Below are 7612 nucleotides of genomic sequence, written 5' to 3'. Positions count from 1 at the left end.
CCAAGAATTTAAACAGCTAAACAGCAAGTAGCATCTTGTTAGAGTACAGGAATTTACCTATGGAGAACCTCGATAGCTGCCGAATATTATTAATGATTATATATGTAATTTAAAATAATGAATTATATACCATTTCTTATGTTACGTCTTTGGCGGGTAGGCAGTTCTGCGGGTTTACAACCGAATTGTTTAAAAATCACACTATTTTAAATGTATGAGTCACTAGTATGCTCTGATATATGTTCTGCAATGAAAATAAAGATTGTTTTGTTGTTAATTACTCCATAAATGTGTAATGTGTTAATTCAGTCTAAAATCTTTTTGCAACGTTTATATTCGATATACGTAGCTGGAAACTACCTAATATTTAAAAATAATAGTTACAACATTCTATTAATATATAATGTTGAAATAAATATCACACAAAGTCTGTATATCTGTTTTTAGATGTCTTATAAATCTTTTTTTAAAATAGTATTAATGATTTTTATGAATCTTGAGTAAAAATTATGTTAATTATTATTAATCTAGTTGTTATTATTTTAAGTAAAAGAACTGCAAATATTCGCATAACCACGGGATCTCTGTTTGTGTATGAATGCACGGATTTGTTTTTGTTATGAGAGGGACGCCTTAGAAAGCATGGTGTAGGCCACCTGTGGCTCGCATCCGATCCCACGATCGTCGTCGCCCCTAAATCAACACAACAGGTATTTAGTATTTACGATTATAATAAGTAATATTTATTTTATAATAATATTGCAGCAGGTGGTGTAGTGGTAGGACACTCGCCTGGCGTTCCGCGAGCGCTATGTCATGGGTTCGTATCCTGGCCGGGGAGGATTTACTGGGCGCAATTCCTTAACTGTAGCCTCTGTTTAACGCAACAGTAAAATGTGTACTTGGATGAAAAAACGATTCTTCGCGGCGGGGATCGTATTCCAGGGACCTGCCCGAAACGCTACTCGTACTAGTGGCTGTACAAGAATGTAACAACTCTTGTATATATCTCTGGTTAGGGGCTAGGCATTTACATTCTTAGGTCAGCAAACTAGCTAGAAGGTTAGACTATTAGACTCCACTGGTCAATCGGGGCCCTGCATGACTCAGCTTATCCTAACCTAGCCCAGCTTAAACCATCTTAGCATAGTTCATTCTAGCTGTGCATAGTGCTTGCACAGCCTTGCTTATCCTAGTTTACCTCTTCCTAGCCTACCGTAGCCAAGCCTATCCCAGTATACCCTTACCTAGTCTTGCCTAGCCTAACCCTGCCTTGCTTTTAAACATGACCAGTCCTTCCTACCCTAGCCAAGCCCTGACCAGCTTAGCCAAGCCAATCCCTGCCAAGATTTAGCATAGCCTTGCCTTTTTATTAATATATAGAGGGTACCACCTCTGGTTGAGTATGTAGGAACCCTCCACTTATAGGGTTGAGAGTTCCATATATATATATATATATATATATATATATATATATATATATATATATATATATATATATATATATATATATATATATATATAATATATATAATGTGTGTGTGTGTGTGTGTGTACTCACCTAGTTGTGCTTGCGGTGGTTGAGCTCTGGCTCTTTGTCCCGTATGTATGTATTCATATATATATATATATATATATATATATATATATATATATATATATATATATATATATATATATATATAATATTTTATATATCCTGCCTGAAATGCTGCGTGTACTAGTGGCTTTACAAGATAGTTTTTATAAAGATAGCATTTTGTGGTTATTCTCTATATCTGGTTCACCTAACAGTAAATAAGTACCTGGGAGTTAGACAGCTGCTATGGGCTGCTTCCTAGGGATGTGTGTGTGTGTTTGTATTCATGTTGAATTTTACAAAGTAGGAAGAGATGTTTGTAAAAAAAAAAAATCTAATATTTTTGAAAGTATAAGTAGATTTGATATTTTTCTTTAATTGTTTATGTCTGCTGTCTCGCCTCCTTTATAAAATGGCATCATTCTTGCTTTTTTAAGGATATCAGGAAAAGTAAGGCACTCCAGAGATTTGTTGACTCCTTCCTAGTGTTGCCTAGCCCAGCCCAGCCTAGACAAGGCAGGCTGGGCATCCTAGCCTCACGCAGCTTAGCCCCCACCTACATGTAGCATCCCAGTCCATCCTAAGTGATCATTACCTTACTGGCTGTGTTTTCTCTTCAGCCCTGAATGTAATGTGGTGGAACATAAGCAGATACATATCAGGTCTTAGAGAATCTGTACTTCATACATTTCTTAATAATGTCTCACAAATATTTAAATAATTAAAAAAAAATTGTATAATAACTTCATATTATTCTTGCAATTTATTTTTGCATTTTTTTTATACAAAATTTACATTTTAAAAGATTACCTCTATTTTTAGATTGATGACTTGAAGACTACAGTGCCATCCACAGCAAATCATGGTCTTAAAATATCTCCTAGCAATGACGAGACCAATTTTCACAGAGATCAAATTTTTGCTAAGCAGTAGTCACAGGTAAATATATATTATATATATAATATTATATATATAAAATTAACTACTTCATTGCTCAAAGCACCTTTAGACATTCTGAGAGTTGTGCTATTTTATTAATTAATTAATTAGGCTATATTTTAATGTTTTGTAATGTTTTCATTACTTTTTTTGTTTTGAAATATAAATTGTTGAGTTTTGAAACATTTTGACATTAACTATACCTGAATATTTATAAACAAAAAAATACCAGAACTATGTCCTTGACAATTGCACTAAGAAGTCTTTGCCAAAATCAGGTGCTCAGTGCAGTAGTTAAAAACTTAAAAGTTGTACCACCTCTGGTGCAAGATTAGGGACCCATAGCCTCAGAGAAGAAAATAGAGAGTACTCAGAGAAGGCCTTGAATAATAGGCAGGCTGTTTGTGTGTGTTTCGACGGTAAGCTTGCTGACACCAAATGTAGTTACCTAAGTGTAGTTACAGGATTAGAGCTACGCTCGTGGTGTCCCGTCTACCCAGCACTCTTTGTCACATAATGCTTTGAAACTACTGACGGTCTTGGCCGCCACCACCTTCTCACTTAACTTGTTCCAACCGTGTACCACTCTGTATGCGAAAGGAATTTTTTTTTATATTTCTTTGGCATCTTTGTTTAGTTAGTTTAAATCTATGACCTTTTGTTCTTGAAGTTCCAGGTCTCGGGAAATCTTCCCTATCGATTTTATCAATTCCTGTTACTATTTTGTACATAGTGATTTTATCACCTCTTTTTGTTGTCTTCTAGTTTTGGCATATATAATGCCTCTGACCTCTCCACATAGCTCTTGCCCTTTAGTTCTGGGAGCCACTTAGTAGCATGTCTTTGCACCTTTTCCAGTTTGTTGATGTGCTTCTTAAGATATGGGCACCACACAACCGCTGCATATTCTAGCCTTTGCCGAACAAAACTCGTGAACAATTTCTTTAGTATTTCGCCATCCATGTATTTAAACGAAATTCTGAAGTTAGAAAGCGTGGCATAGGCTCCTCACACAACGTTCTTTATGTGGGCCTCAAGTGATAGTTTTCTATCTAGAATCAACCCTAGACCTCTTTCTTTTATCAGAATTATATAAAGATTTCTCACATAATTTGTAGGTTGTGTGGGATCTATGTTCTATTCCACATTCCATAACATGGCATTTATTCACATTAAATTTCATTTGCCAAGTGGTGCTCCATATATTTATTTTGTCCAGGTTTTCTTGAAGGGCATGACAATCATCTAAATTTCTTATCCATCCCATTATCTTAGCATCATCAGCAAACATGTTTATATAATTCTGTATTCCAACTGGTAGATCATTTATGTAGACAATGAACATTTCTGGTGCATGTACTGTGGTACTCCACTTGTGACACTTCTCCAGTCCGATTGCCTCTGATTACTGCCCTCATTTTTCTATCAGTCAGAAAATTTTTCATCCATGTTAGAAGCTTACCTGTCACCCATCCAAAATTTTCTAGTTTCCAGAACAACCTCTTATGTGGAACTCTGTCGAAAGCCTTTTTTATGTCTAGATAGATGCAGTCGACCCAACTACCTTTTTCCTTTAAAATCTCTGTGGCTCAATCATAGAAACTGAGTAAATTCGATACACAGGATCTTCCAGATCGAAAACAATACTGTCTGTGTGATATTATATAATTTCTCTCCAGGTGTTCTACCCATTTAGTTTTTATTATTTTTTTTTTCAATCTTTTCACTGTTACACTTGTCAATGATTCAGGTCTATAACTGAGAGGGGTGGGTTCTTCCCTGTTGCCATTTTTGTAGATTGAAACTATGTTAGCCTTTTTCCACATGTTTGCTATGACTCCTGTACACAGGGATTCCTGAAAGATCAGGTGAAGTGAAAGGCTGAGCTCAGATGCACATTCTCTCAGAACCCATGGTGAAACTCCATCTGGACCAACTGCTTTGTTCTTACTTAGCTACTTTAGCATATTTTCCACTTCATCTCTAGACACCTCTATACGCTCTATGAGGTTCTCAGAAATTCTTATTGTGTCTGGTTATCTTAAGATTTCATTTTGTATAAACACACTTTGGAACTTTTGGTTTAATGTTTCACACATTGCATTATCATTTTCTGTGAATCTGTTTCCTATTTTCAACCTCTGGATATTATCCTTTACCTGCAATTTGTTGTTTATGAATTTGTAGAATAGGCCCAGTTCTGTTTTACATTTATCCATTATCCCTTTTTAAAAAATTCTTTCTGCCTCTCCCCTTACTGCTGTATAGTTGTTTCTCGCATCTTTGTATCGCTGGTATGATTGGGGGTTTGGCTTCTTTCTATGTTGATACCTGCTTGATGGGGTTCTGCTCTTCTACTCCCCAAGCCCGGCCCGAGGCCAGGCTCGACTTGTGAGAGTTTGGTCCACCAGGCTGTTGCTTGGAGCGGCCCGCAGGGCCACATACCCACCACAGCCCGGCTGATCCGGAACTTCTCTTAGAAAACAGCCCAGTTTTCTCCTGAAGATGTCCACGGTTGTTCTGGCAATATTTCTTATAGTCGCTGGGAGGACGTTGAACAACCGCGGACCTCTGATGTTTATACAGTGCTCTCTGATTGTGCCTGTGGCACCTCTGCTCTTCACTGGTTCAATCTTGCATTTTTTTCCATATCGTTCACTCCAGTACGTTGTTATTTTACTGTGTAGATTTGGGACCTGGCCCTCCAGTATCTTCCATGTGTATATTATTTGGTATCTCTCTCGTCTCCTTTCTAGAGAGTACATTTGGAGAGCTTTGAGACGATCCCAATAATTTAGGTGTTTTATCTCGTCTATGCGTGCCGTATATGTTCTCTGTATTCCCTCTATTTCAGCAATCTCTCCTGCTCTGAAGGGGGAAGTGAATACTGAGCAGTACTCGAGACGGGACAACATAAGTGACTTGAAGAGTACAACCATTGTGATGGGATCCCTGGATTTGAAAGTTCTCATAATCCATCCGATCATTTTTCTGGCCGACGCAATATTTGCTTGGTTATGCTCCCTAAAAGTTAGATCGTCGGACATCATTATTCCCAAATCCTTGACATGCTGTTTTTCTACTATGGGAAGATTCGATTGTGTTTTGTACCCTGTATTATGTTTCAGATCCTCATTTTTGCCATACCTGAAATTTATCACTGTTAAACATCATGTTATTTTCTGCTGCCCAATCGAAAACTTTGTTGACATCTGCTTGTAGTTTTTCAATGTCTTTCATTCCATTTTTGTCTCTTTTGGTCTGTGGCCCTCTCTCAATTTCTGTTGAATCAACCCTGTTTTCTGGCCCTGCATCTCTGTTTTGGTATGAATGTTTGTGTGCCTTCATTATATATTTTGCAAAATTTGGCATACATTTAATTTACTTCCCTGTCTAGCAACAAGTCTGCCTAATTACTTATTAAAAAAATTTTGAAGTTCCCCATAGTGACCTCTCTCTCTCTCTTGAAATCAAGTTTATCAACTGTTTCAATGTCCCCATTTTCTGTGTGTGTGTGTTTGGAGGCTAAGCTTGCTGATACCATGTGTGTGTGTGTTTGGAGGCTAAGCTTGCTGATACCATGTGTGTGTGTGTTTGGAGGCTAAGCTTGCTGATACCATGTGTGTGTGTGTGTTTGGAGGCTAAGCTTGCTGATACGGTGTGTGTGTGTGCGTGTGTGTTTGGAGGCTAAGCTTGCTGATACGGTGTGTGTGTGTGTTTGGAGGCTAAGCTTGCTGATACCATTTGTGTGTGTGTGTTTAGAGGCTAAGCTTGCTGATACCATTTGTGTGTGTATGTTTAGAGGCTAAGCTTGCTGATACCATGTGTGTATTTGGAGGCTAAGCTTGCTGATACCATGTGTGTATTTGGAGGCTAAGCTTGCTGATACCATGTGTGTGTGTGTTTGGAGGCTAAGCTTGCTGATACCATGTGTGTGTGTGTGTTTGGAGGCTAAGTTTGCTAACACCGTGTGTGTACTCACCTATTTTTACTCACCTGTTTAAATAATAATAGGGGTGTGTACCACCTCTGGTGCAATTGTAGGGACCCACAGCCTTGAAGAAAATAAAGAGTATTCAGAGAAGACCTTGTGGATTCTCACTGAACACTAATCTTTTCTTCTCCTATCACCCCTCTTATTTTGTTTTATGCTGTATTCTATTATATATCATATAAATACATAGCCAAATGGCAATATTTATTATGTCTATACAAAAAGAAGACATCCACTTTATTTTTTTTCTCTCCTTTGTTTCTATGTGGATTTTGTTGTGACTAATGATTCTCCTCCTTCCCATCAACAGTCTTCCTCACTGGGCTTGCTTGGCTTTTGTGTTACTGTGAGGGTGCCATCATCGTTTACCCTTCAAGACTGACTCATGCTGGCATTGCATTTGTGGACTTCCCTTCACAGTAAACAGTCCTTCTCCATATGGTGATTGTCCAGGGCAAGCAGGGTGTGACTGCCATCTTGGAGAAGCAGGGTCTTTTAATATGAAGAATCTTCCGTCTTCTCTACTTAGTGACTACGCTGTCACTTTCCGCTTGTGACAGCCTTGCATTCTTGTTACTTCATGGCCCTTGGGCCTTTTTTATTTATTTTACATAATAAATTTTTTTATTAATACCCGTGTTTCACAAGAGATCCTTAACATTTTAAGCACCAATTGTATTGACTAATGTACGTCTTGTAACCTTTAAGACATAGACAAGACATAGATAAATGAGTGAATAATACTGAGTGACTAGGTTAGGGCGAGGAACATAGTACAGTGTCTGACTTTGGAAGAATGCCTACTGTTTTAGAAACCTTATTGCCATGATCATAATCGTATGGGTTAAAAAGCATTTGTTGTCACTCCTACACTGTGGCTTGTTGAGCTTAAAACCTTTGCTCCTTGTTCGTGTTACATCTGACCCTTTGAAGAAATTGTATGAATCAATATCCTCCAAATTGTTCAGTATTTTAAAGGTTTCGCTCTATTACTCTCTCATTTGCATATATCTAAGCATATAGATTAGATATAGATTTAGATTAGATTTTTATAAATACGTATATCTGACGTTCTTAAAACCAAAGGATATAACTAAAAA

The 7612-nt window shown here is 37.5% G+C and overlaps 1 long non-coding RNA gene across 1 annotated transcript; it reads left to right on the top strand.

Annotated features, from left to right (window-relative positions):
* The first annotated feature begins 618 nt into the window (after positions 1 to 618).
* On the top strand, positions 619 to 7145 carry LOC138365714 (uncharacterized). Its single transcript, XR_011228955.1, has 3 exons — positions 619 to 710; positions 2402 to 2518; positions 6823 to 7145. It is a non-coding gene; the product is annotated as an uncharacterized lncRNA (long non-coding RNA).
* The last annotated feature ends 467 nt before the right edge of the window (positions 7146 to 7612 follow it).

This window comes from Procambarus clarkii, chromosome 17 (assembly GCF_040958095.1).
Source record: "Procambarus clarkii isolate CNS0578487 chromosome 17, FALCON_Pclarkii_2.0, whole genome shotgun sequence".
Lineage (NCBI taxonomy): Eukaryota > Metazoa > Arthropoda > Malacostraca > Decapoda > Cambaridae > Procambarus > Procambarus clarkii.
This window is presented reverse-complemented; position numbering and strand designations above follow the sequence as displayed.